The sequence below is a fragment of the Dermacentor silvarum genome, chromosome 1, assembly GCF_013339745.2.
Source record: "Dermacentor silvarum isolate Dsil-2018 chromosome 1, BIME_Dsil_1.4, whole genome shotgun sequence".
In the NCBI taxonomy this organism is placed as follows: domain Eukaryota; kingdom Metazoa; phylum Arthropoda; class Arachnida; order Ixodida; family Ixodidae; genus Dermacentor; species Dermacentor silvarum.
In genome coordinates this window covers 355,961,557-355,974,347 of record NC_051154.1, presented here as the reverse complement: position 1 = coordinate 355,974,347, position 12,791 = coordinate 355,961,557, and positions in this window count along the sequence as shown.

Genomic DNA, 12,791 nt, shown 5'->3' with positions numbered 1-12,791 from the left:
GGAGGGAGAAAATATGGGGCATTTTAGCTTGTCCAACCTGGAGAGATAACAAAAGAGAAAAGAAGTGACGAGAGTGGCGCAGAGACCACATTCCGCCAGGAGTTACCAGCGACTTCCTGCGGAGGTGCTGCGCCTCTAAGTGAAGAACAGATGTACGTGTGATCACATTGGTCCCTTACTGTGCTCCACCCTGCAGTTTTTTTTTTCGGGTACTAAGGGAACAGTCGTGTCTTCGCTCCTTATATGTGTCCTTAACATAAATAGGCAAGGAATTACCTCCTACACTAGGTGATTTCTTCACGGTGGTTGGTTGGCAGCCCATTGGCGAGACACCATCTGAGATGAACGAGCTCACGTGGCCTGACAAGTTGGACTCTGCAAACGTAATGTGGACAATTTATTTATGCCATATGCAACTACGTGTAATGTTAAAATGAAAGTCACCTTCAATTTTGGAAGGCTGGAGATGATTCTGACCAACCTCACCACACCTGTCGCCATGGGTGTCAGATCCGGTGCCTGCCATAAAGGTGTAGTAAAATATACGTTGATTTTATACCAAGGAATGCATTAGATCAATTCTGTCCATGCATTCCCCTTGTTCTATTAAAGATAAGCACTGTTTTACGAACGACTATAGTACAGGCATGCCTATTGTCGCGCGAAAGACGGCTTGGCGATTTGCTTACTGATAACAGGAGATATTGTAGGCTCTGCGTCGTGACGAAGTAAACCGGGCCGCAGGAATGCTGATTCATGAAAGTGCAGCGAGCACACTACTCTCGACCGTAGTTGTCCCGGCGTCTTATCTAGCAGGCATGGGTTCCTACAAAATTTCACCCAGGATTCACGCCTGCAAATTCAAAGTAGCATGTAGCATTATTTAGGCCAATGTCCTGGTGAATAAGGAAGAAAAAAAAAGAGAAAACTAGATCAACGCAAAGCAGGGGGATGACAGCAAATGAAGAACCCATGGCAGGAAAGATGTGGCTGTAGCACAAAGTGAAAGCATGAAGTACTGCGTGTGAGAGATTAGGGCCGGTATTTTGTAGCGAGGCATTATTACTTATTCTACTCTAGTCTTATCATCCACCGCTCAGTCTGTTCCGGCTGATCCCGTTGATAACGCGAGCGGACCGTCGCTCCGACCACTGACAAAGCGCGATAAGCGCAAAAAGGCATTATTACATGAAAGGCATCACTACAAAATATCGGCCTAGTTGTGCATCTAAGCACAGTAATAACGATTTGGAGCGTTGTTTTTATATAGAACTAAAGCGATGCGAATTTTAATTGACTGAAGCACAATATTTAAGCTATTTGAATAGGTGGTGAAGCGCTGGGGAAGTTGACACCAAAAGCTCCGAGCCAAAACTAAGGCCACAACGTAGCGCTAATTGTAAAGTAACAGAAGTTTCACACAAATTTTTCAAAGCACCACGGCATCCCTCCACACAACCCTACAGGAAGGCATTGATAGTAATAGAGTTTTGCCTCACCTTGTGGAACAGAGAGGAAACCGGTGTAGTGAAACGCCAGCCGTACGGTCGTTGCTGTTGCATCCTTGCACGGCACATTGTTTCCGCGGGTATCGAGGAAAACGTTCGGCGTGAACTGTTGGTCGCATCGTCCCGTAGGACGCCGTGCCCGTTGGACGCAGTGTTCAGCACTTTCATCCACGATGAAACGCACCTCGCAACACCACGCTCAGCAAAAAGTAAATTCGCGCCACAATAATTCAGAGAACGCATGCAGGAGCGAAACACCAAAGCATGCGAGGAGGCGTGTCGTAGCAGACGAACTTTACGAGCGCGCCTTTCCGTGCACTACAAGGGCTGCATGGTATGATTACGACATGCGCCCCTTCTTCAGAGGGCGCTGAAAAAAAGGTATAAAAAAAGCACTGTCATAATTTCTTTACACATTGTGCCTAATCAGAATTGATTGGGACATAAATGTCGTTTGAACAGTATAAAAAATTGCTTCGCCCTTGACAAAAAGTTGTTTTTTTTATCAGTGTTTGTTCCCTCCTCCACTAGTCGCGCTTCAATTGCAACTCCCATAACGCCCCTTGTTGATGTCGCTGGCAATAGGTTCTGAACCGCTTTTCGCCCGAAGCTTCGCGACCTATGTGAATTGGCCTTGGTTGGACGGCGTTACTATAGCGTGGGCAATAAAACCCCGTGATGTTGGAAAGTAGCGGCGCTCTTTGATCTACGCCGCAACACCCTCGCCGAAGCCGTCAACCTCCTCTTTTTCGCCCCCTCTTTCGCAGAGCCAGCGCATCCGCCACGCTGAATGGCTGCGGCGCGCAATACTACGCCGTCGGGGGACTCTGACGTCACGAACACGGCGCGAAACTTAGGGACTTTAGCGAAACTTGCATTCGCGCGCCTTTAGTTCCTCGCGCTCCCGATGCGCCTTCAAAGCGGTGGTCGCCCTGCCGATCCGAACGTGTGTTTCCGTAGGAATCTGAGCTTCGTTGTTCGTGGAAATGTTGTGCCGTTGCGCAGTTTCAATGCAGCAGCAGGTCAGGATTATTTTCTTTCCCCCGGGGAGAACGGAATGTCGTGCGCCGGAGCAGTGGCTCCATAGCATCGGGAGTAAGTATTTCGCGTCTTCTAAGCACGTCGGTCTTTCCGAGGTGAATCTTACAGCTGTCCGTATATTTGTTGGTGAAGTTGCATCTTAGGCGCCGACTACAAGGGGGGCGCCGGGGCTCGAGCCCCCTCCGGAGTTTTGCCGGGAAGCAGAGCACAGCAGAGGTGAAAAAGCAGAGGTCAAATGGCTCGGTCCCATGAAAATCTCGTCAGAATCGCGACAGAAAAGTACGGCCCTTACACGAGTTTATACGTTAGTTATAGTGGCCATATAAATTGTAGTTAACATTCACCTAAAATTAAAATAGCAAGCACAGTGTAATGCCCGGACCATGTAAACCTGTAAATATCTCACTGGATGACTTCGAGCACTCGCTTTCACAACGCAAGCATTATGATGAACGCCGGCAACGGGACGAACGGTTCGTGCAGCCGTGCCATTCACCGCAACTCCGAAAATTAGATTCATCATCATTATCTGCCTATTTTACAGCGTAAGCTGTCATGGGCTCATTCCAATAGCCATTTCTGGTCGCGATGATGCCGCCGCCGCCCCGTAGCCGCTATCGCCGGAAATGCGAAAAAGGTACCCGCTCTCCGCCGGGATCAAGCCCAGGCCCGCTGCGCTGGAGTCGGATACTTTACCCCTTTACTTTACGAAAGAAAAATTTCATTTATACGCGCCCTGCGCCTGCGCGCCGACGACTCGCGCCTCCGCCAGTATGGTGGCGCCATCTAGTCAACGTCCCTGCAACCGCGGCGTGCGACGAGATGCGATTCAGACGAGGCGTGAAATCAACGCCATCCCGATGTTAGATGTGTGCCGCGTATTCTGGGTACCTCTTCGGTACACGTTATGGCGTCTCCTCGCAAGGTACGAACCGCTGCTGAAGAAGCCAATCGTAGAGCCACGGCCGCTGGATAAAAAAAAAGGTGCGGCCTGCCGCGTGCATCGAAAACGGTGTGATCCACCGCGGCGCCACACGCCGGGGTCTGTTGTCTGGCATCTCCATATCAAATGCGTCAGGAACGCGCTTGGAACGCCGTCGCGAGTGCAAGCCGAAGCGTTCCATCCTCCTCAGCTAGCGCCGTTCGGCACAGCCAAGCGGCCGACAATGCAACTACAGCCGTCACGTTCGCTCCCATAGCAGCGCGCCCGACGCGGCAGGCCGCACCTTTTTATTGCGATAGCAATTATATGGACACTCAAAAGCAGATTTCTGCCGTCGGCGTCGCCGTCGCCGTAGCCGTCGCCGTCGCCGTGAGGTTCCGTATGACGTCAATGGAGTTGAAATCGTCACCGCGCGCCGAACGCTGTATGTGCGAGTGAAAGGGCGCGAGGGGCGCGCGCTTTCACGGGGAGTGAACGCACGGTGAACAAACGCGCGTTCTGCGCCGTGCTCGCTTAAGGGCTGCAGAAGTAAGCGTCTCTTTCCTACTTTACAATCACCATATATGTAGAGCAAACGCGCCTTCTTCCGACGCGCGAGAGGCCGTGGGGGAGGGGGGGAGGGGGAGGGAAGGGAGGCGACGTTTAGCTGCGGCACCAAGTGCCTATTTATATCAGAGGCTCCGGCAACAGTCACGAACGCCGCACGCATTGTGAGCGAACGCGGGCAAAACGCCGACGGCGTCGACAATAGTTCTGCGTGTTGCCGGTGCTGCGGCATGTCCAAGTTTATACAGCTGATAAAGCTAATATCATTACTCCGTATAGCTTTCTACAAATTTGCTATCGCAATTGATGCTTCGCCTTTCAGGTGAAACTGCGACAACTTTTTTTATCCAGCGGCCGTGGTAGAGCTACGTGCGCGGCTACAACCAGGCATCATCGGGCTCAGCAGACTGCTGTGCAAAGAGCATTAGAAGCCGCAGCTCGCCGTCGACGCCGAAGCCGGGCGGACAGTTCAGATCGTTCTCGTCAAAATCGAGGCGAAGACACTTTGCCGTGAAGACCTTGTTATGCGTGGTGGCGAAATTAGAGCTACTCTTGCGCCGCTCAACCAGCTTACGCTGTAACTGTGCTGCATGTGCCGCGCAGGCCTGTGACTTTTATTGCGATAGCAATTATATGGACACTCAAAAGCAGATTTCTGCCGTCGGCGTCGCCGTCGCCGTCGCCGTGAGGTTCCGTATGACGTCAATGGAGATGAAATCGTCGCCGCGCGCCGAACGCTGTATGTGCGAGTGAAAGGGTGCGAGGGACGCGTGCTTTCACGGGGAGTGAACGCACGGCGGAGAACAAACGCGCGTTCTGCTCTGTGCTCCCTTAAAGGCTGCAGAAGTAGGCGTCTCTTTCCTCCTCTACAATCACCATATATGTAGAGCAAACGTGCCTTCTTCCGATGCGCGAGAAGGCCGTGGGGAGGGAAGGAGGGGAGGGAAGGGAGACGACGTTTAGCTGCGGCACCAAGTGCCTATTTATATCAGAGGCTCCGGCAACAGTCACCAACGCCGCACGCATTTTGAGCGAACGCGGGCAAAACGCCGACGGCGTCGACAACAGTTCTGCGTGTTGCCGGTGCTGCTGCATGTCCAAGTTTATACAGCTGATAAAGCTGCTATCATTACTCCGTATAGCTCTCTTCAAATTTGCTATCGCAATTGAGGCTTCACCTTTCAGGTGAAACTGCGACAACCTTTTTATGTCCACTACAGACGGCCTCTGTCAGTGATCTGCAATGATCTCTGTCTCTTAACTCCGGAACACTAGCCTCTAGGGGTGCGGAAAGATAGCCCGGCAAGGAAGACAGCGCGCATGAAGTTAGCAGCCATCCCTTCTCGCCCTTTATCATTGCACCCACGAATGATTACCAACAATTAGATATGACACGCGTGCCGCATAAGCGTCAGCCGCGCACAGTCATTCACAGCTACGAAAGGGCTAGAAGAGAAGACGCGGGCTCTCCTTTCATTTCGACGTTTCATTACGTGACGTACAACTAAGCCGAATATTGAGCTCGTGGGGAGATAATGTCCATCAAGCCGCATTTCGATGGGGGCGAAATGCGAAAACACCCGTGTACTTAGATTTAGGTGCACGTTAAAGAACCCCAGGTGGTCCAAATTTCCGGAGTCCCTCACTACGGCGTGCCTCATAATCAGAACTGGTTTTGGCACGTAAAACCCCATTATTATTATTATTAAGCCGCCATCCTTTTCGACTCACTGTTACGTGCTTTTTTCCGCCCCCCTAGTGTATGGGTCCCTCGTTTATATGGCTTGTTATTTAATACGGAACATCACGGCGACGACTACAGCAAAAATTTGCCAGGAATGTCGATATAATTTCCTTCGCCATAAAGCAAGGAAGTTAAAATTGTTAGCAAAGGGTATATATATGTGGCGCGAGCAGGAGGTTGTGGACGGAAACAAACATGGTCGCCCGAACACTGCCTTTAATCTACATCTTCCTCTTTCCCCACTATTGCACCGCACCGTCCTTGTGAGGTACGTCACACGCTTCCCCCTACATCGAGAGAGTCGTAGTTGCAAGGGCGGATGAATGCAAAGAATAAGTATGTGCGTTAGTCCAAGATGGCTCTGTAACCCTTGACAACTTCAAAGAAACGTGTAGCGATCCGGTAACTTGATGCATAGCTCTGGTGGACGAGCCTGACCGTTTCGTACCGGACGAGGCCTGCATGTGTCGTAGCTCGTGAACACTGATCGTAGTATGCGTTGAGCGCCTGATGGAAGTGCGTACAGTTCAAGTGCATTCAAGGAGCAGGAGCGGTCGTTGTTCTTGAAATTAGTAACTATGAAGGGATCCACGTTGCGAATTTTTTATTGGGATAGTGCGCTCACGTGAGATGTACCGTTGGCGCGGTAATTTCCACGGTTCTGATGGTTTGAGATGCGCGTTTCCTGAAATGACTGCTTGTTGTTCGAGGTTTCTGAGGCCAGAACATGGTCCTCTTCGCCGTCTCATGTGGTGTCGTCGTGATTGTCCCCGCAATAGGCGCAGTCTTGACTGGTCATGTTGTGAAGGTCCTTGGTGATGTTCGTTTCTTGGGACACGATCTACTTGGGTTCGCCTTGGGTTTAGCTGGCTTGCGCGTTCACGCCTTTCTTGTTGCATCTGGGTTTTCGGTGATGCTCTTCGTCGTCGATTATGTCGAAGCCGTCGTCGGGGTCGCTGAAGTCGTTGATGGAGTTGATGTTGAACTTTCTTATGTTGCGGCGGGAGTTGCTGAGGTTGTGTTTTCATCAGATTTGACCTTCTGAGGCTGCTGGGACGCCATAATGAGTGGGCACTACTGTCATATGGCAGGGTGCGACGCTAGGTGCCTGCGACGCTTCTGCAGAGGCAGTGGCTCGTTGTGGTGTTGTGCGCGGAAGAAACGTTGTGTGTTGCGAAGTGGCTTGTTCTCCTAACGAACGTGGCTTATCCGCTGCTGCCGAAAGTGAATTGTTGTCCTTGTGAAAAAAGCACACGTTCGTGGTGGTTTCCTTCTGTAGCCTTGGCGGGAATGCAGTCTGCTTCATGTCACCGCTGGAAGTAACAGCAGCGCTCTTTACTTGACTGGTGTGAACGGTACCGTAGTCTGAATTATTGCAGCTTGGAATCCTGGGTGCTCGATCATTGGATGATGCCGCTGTAGACGTGACTTCACCATGCGCTTCCAGTGATAGGTCTGACTCTGGAAAATTCGAGGTGCCATGCACGAACGAAGCAGTTCTTTGAAGCACGTGCTGCGGAATAAGCGTCATAGAAGACTGGCGTGACTTGAAACCAGGCAGTGGGTCGCACGTTTAAGACGCAGTTAACGCATCTGATGTATTCGCGATGGCAGGGGTATGATAGCATGACGAAGGCGCACATATTCGCGATTCTTGCACGGCACTGAAACCTGGTGGAAGGTTTGGTCTTGAAGGAAAACGACTTGAATATCGCTCAGCGAACGGAGGCTTTACTTTGTCCATTGTGCGTGGTGAAATCATAGTATGCCTGCGATTCTGTTTCGTCTTTTCGGGAGGACCCCTACATGAGAAACTTGTCGACGATCTAGTCATGCGTGGCTTTGGTAGGCACTGATGATGATTGCTATGCGGAGACTGCGGGTGACTACGGCGACCCAGTTACAATTTCTCCCGCTGTTGGATAATGAGGGGGTCTGCAGCGTATACGTGAAAACGACTACTCATCTCTTCTTTGATTTTCGTCCACGATTCGTCGTTTTCGAAGATGTGCGTAAGGTAAAACCGAAATGCCTCACCGGGGACGTAGTCATTGAAGTTGGAGACCATCTCTTGTTTCGCCCATGATGCAGCGGTTGCGTGGAGCTCGAAAAGGTGGAACCAATCTTCCACGGGCCCATCGTCCACTGATCCGGTGTACTTGGGTATGTCCAAGGGTTGCGGTGATGTGGTCATGATGCTGGTCGGTGTCGGTGGGGGAGCTGTGCGCTCGGGATTCACAGCGTGGCATGGAAGACTTGCATGTTGATGTGTGGCTGATGAGGTGGCTGCAACGTCTTCATCCTGTCGACTTGTGTGACGCGAGCAGGAGGTTGCGGACGGAAACAAACATGGTCGCCCGAACACTGCCTTTAATCTTCATCTTCCTCTTTCCCCACTATTGCACCGCACCGTCCTTGTGAGGTACGTCACACACACGCACGCACACACACACACACACACATATACACAATATATATATATATATATATATATATATAAACACATATGGGTAGGTTTCTGAAAGCAGGTCGGGCCCAACACCCCCCCCCCCCCCCGGAAAAATGAAAACTTTCCGCCTATGAGTTGCATGGAGATTTTAAGGCTCTGTGCATAGCCACACTCTTCGTTCAGTTCAACACAGAGCACCTATAACTGTGGATCTAATGAGTCGCTGAACTTTTAAATGCGAAGCATTTCTTGGCGAACATTTGCTACTTTGACAGTATCTATCTATCTATCTATCTATCTATCTATCTAGCCGCCTACGACTTTGTGCTCTCATGGTCGTTTCGTTAACATGGTATGTACCAAAAATGGCATACTATGACAAAAGCATATCACGAACATGAATGATGTCATGACATGAATATCATGACATGCATGTCATATAGGTCATGAAACAGCCGCCTAGGTCATGGTGCTCTGATGATCGTTTCGTTAACTTGATAGGTACCAAAATTGGCATAGTTTCACAGGAGTGTCTGACGAACATAAGTGATAAGGCATGACATAAATTTCATGACATGCATGTCATGTAGGTCATGACAATGACTCCGCGAAAAATATAAACACTCAAAAACCACTGAAATGGGTTCGGACGTGGGTACTAAGTGAAGGAAGCACTACAAGATGCTGGTAGAAGTCAGTCATGAGCATGACTCAGCATAAATGACAATGACTCAGAAAAAAAAGATTAACACTCAATAGCCACTGAAATGAGTTCTGACGTGGATACTAATTGAAGGGAACATTCCTATGTTGGTAGAAGTCACAGTCATCACCAAGACTGAGCAAAAATGACAACAACTCTGCGAAAAAAAAAACATTAACACCCAAAAACCACTGAAATGGGTTCGGACGTCGGCACTATACGAAGGAAACACTAAAGGACGCTGGTAGAAGTAATAGTCATGAGCATGACTCATAAAAAATGACAATGACTCAGTGAAAAGGGATTGACACCCAAAAGCCACTCAAACAGGTTCTGATAAGTGGAGGAAACACTAAAGGATGATGGTAGAAGTCATAGTCAAGACCATGACTCAGGAAAATGACAAATACTCAGCGAAAAAAGATTAACACTTAAAAACCACTGGAATGGGTTCCGACGTGGGCACTAAGTGAAGGAAACACTAAACGATGATGGTTGAACTCATAATGATGGGCATGACGCAGCAAAAATCACAATGACCCAGCAAAAAAAAGAAGATTAATACTCAAGAACCACTGAAATGGATTTGGACGTGGGCACTAAGTGAAGGAAACACTAATTGATTGTGGTAGAAGTCAAAGTCATGACTAGAGGCCGGATCTTTAGGAATTAAAAAAGCGCGTTTTAGGTGCCAAAAATAGGCAGGCAAAGCAACTTTTAGGCCTCCAACGTCGTAAATATAGGCACAATACATTTTTACATAAATGCAAATAAGTTACAACGAAGACGTGCACTACCTGTATCTACGACAGGAAAACAAGAAATGTTATTGTTTATGGCGGCACAAAGGCGCCAACAGTTGAAGATAGCCGTGCAATTGTCCCATAAAACTGCTGGACTAATGACGATCATTTGGCGTAATTCAACAAGCACACTGCTCATATTCATGTTCAATGGCCACTGTACTTGAGCGTTGCGCAAAGTGAAACAAGCATGAAAAAGAATACTTGAAAGCTGGGAATACTGATTAAAAAAAAACGTTGCTTTATGTCTGGCTGACGCAATTTAATTAAGACACAACAAAACAGACAAATAATAAATGCAAGAGAGACTATAATTTATTAAGAAATTAACATGTTCTTACAAGAGGCCTGTTAGTTACTCGTCGTTTGGTCCTTTGCATATTCTGGCGCTGTTTCTTACTTGATGTTAGGTACAACTCTGGCAATTTTCTCATATACACTGACATTATCGGAATTGTACAGGCAAAACGTTCCAACACTGCCAAATAAACTTCCGCCCATTTGAAGTGCACTTGTTTCAAGAAATCTGTTTGGAGAGCACGCGGAACGTAGTCTAAGAATCACTGTGAAGATTGTGGAAACAATAGCAAACTACCACCATCTCTAGATTTTTGGATTAAAAATTGTTCCTCTTGCCACTGAGAATGATCTTGTACGCTGAGAAGGAACGCTCGAAGGCAGTGAACACCTTCAAAAGTAAATTACAAACAAAACAAAAGCCGCGTGCAGATCAAATTTTTCTTTCTTCTGTTGCTCTTCACTACCCGCCGTGTGGTTGCTCAGTGGCTATGGTGTTGGGCTGCTGAGCACGAGGTCGCGGGGTCGAATCCCGGCCACGGCAGCCGCATTTCGATGGGGTCGAAATGCGAAAACACCTGTGTACTTATATTTAGGTGCACGTTAAAGAACCCCAGGTAGTCCAAATTTCCGGAGTCCCCCACTACGGCGTGCCTCATAATCAGATCGTGGTTTTGGCACGTAAAACCCCATAATTAATTTTGCTCTTCATTCACCTTTCCCCTGACGGCTCTCAGCGGTTTCGCTTTTGCCAACCGCGGCGCGTGCCATATCACTTCTGCTAGAGGTTGTTTTCCGAGAGTTCGTCGAACTAGACGACTAGGTTGAACATCATAGAGTTCCGAACAGTCAGTGTTGCCCGGTAACATGAATAACGGTCTCTAACTGCACTCTAAAGCGAAGCTTGAGGCTAAATAGGGTTCAATAGGCGCCGATATTGAAAATAGGCATTTATATTCATTTAGGCACAAACGCCAAAATAGGCATTTATAGGCACTATAAAAACACTTTAAAAGCCCTTCTTAACCTCCAATTCATGCTCATATATCCAAGTGGGGCGATAAGAGCGCAAGGAACAAAAAAGGCATTTGCCTAAAATCCAGTCTCTAGTCATGACCATGACTCAGGAATAATGAGAATGACTCAACGAAAAAAAAAAGACACTCGAAAACCAATGGAATGGGTTCGGATGTGGTACAAAGTGAATGAAAAATCTAAAGGTTTATGGTCGAAGTCATAGTCATGAGCATGACTAAGGATTTCGCCTTAAGGTCTCTTAGGTATAGCTAAAGGGACTTCTGAGGACTCATGACATGAATATCATGAGATGCGTGTCACGTAGGTTATGAAAGCGCCACCTACGTCTTGGTGATCTCATGGTTGTTTCGCTAACATGGGAGGCTCCCCGCACATTGCTTCGCATAACATCGATTCCCACAAGGCGTGGGATCTGCCGGCTTTTTGTTGGCTCTTCATGCCCTGACAAAGCTTTTTTAAATGCGAAGCATTTCTTGGCGAACATTTGCTACTTTGATAGTATCTGTCTATCTATCTATCTATCTATCTATCTATCTATCTATCTATCTATCTATCTATCTATCTATCTATCTATCTGTCTATCTATCTAGGATATATCTATCTATCTAGCCGCCTACGTCTTTGTGCTCTCATGGTCGTTTCATTAACTTGGTATGTTCCAAAATTGGCCTACTGTGACAAGAGTGCATGAAGAACGTAAATAATATGTCGTGTCATGACATGCGTATCATGTAGGTCATGAAACAGCGGCCTACGTCATGGTGATCTCATGGTCGTTTCGTTAACTTGGTAGGTACCAAAATTGGCATAGTATGACAGTATTGTATGACGAACATAAGTGATAGGGCATGACATAAATGTCATGACATGCATGTCATGTAGGTCATGACAATGACTCCGCGAAAAAGATTAACACTCAAAAAACACTGAAATGGGTTCGGACGTGGGTACTAAGTGAAGGAAGCACTACAGGATGCTGGTAGAACTTGAGCATGACACATCCAAAATGACAATGACTCAGCAAAAAAAGAATATAACACTCAACAGCCATTGAAATGGGTTCTGACGTGGCTACTGAGGGAAGTAAACACTAAGGGATGTTGGTAGAAGTCACAGTCATGACCATGGCTGAGCAAAAATGACTATGACTCAGCGAAAAAACATTAACACTCAAAAACCACTGAAATGGGTTCGCAGGTGGGTACTAAGTGAAACGAAACGCTAAAGAGCGCTGGTAGCAGTCATAGTCATGACCATGACTGAGCAAAAATGACAATAACTCAGCGAAAAAAGATTAACACTCAGAAACCACTGAAATGGGTTTGGACGTGTGTACTAAGTGAAGCAAACAATAAAGGATGCTGGTGGAAATTATAGTCATGAGCATGGCTGAGCAGAAATGACAATGAGTCATCGAAAAAAGATTAACTGTTAAAAGCCACTGAAATGGGTTCGGATGTGGTACTAAGTGAAGGAAAAGGCTAAAAGTTGGTAGTCCAAGTCATAGTCATGAGAATGGCTAAGGCTTTCACCTTACCGACTCTTAGGTGTAGCGAAACGGAATCCTGAGGATTCAGAACATGAATGCCATGACATGCGTGTCATGTAGGTCAAGAAAGAGCCGCCTACATCTTGGTGCTCTCATGTTGTTTCGTTAACTTGGTAGGCTCGCCGCACACTGCTTCGCATAACATCGATTTCCACGGGGCATGGGATCTG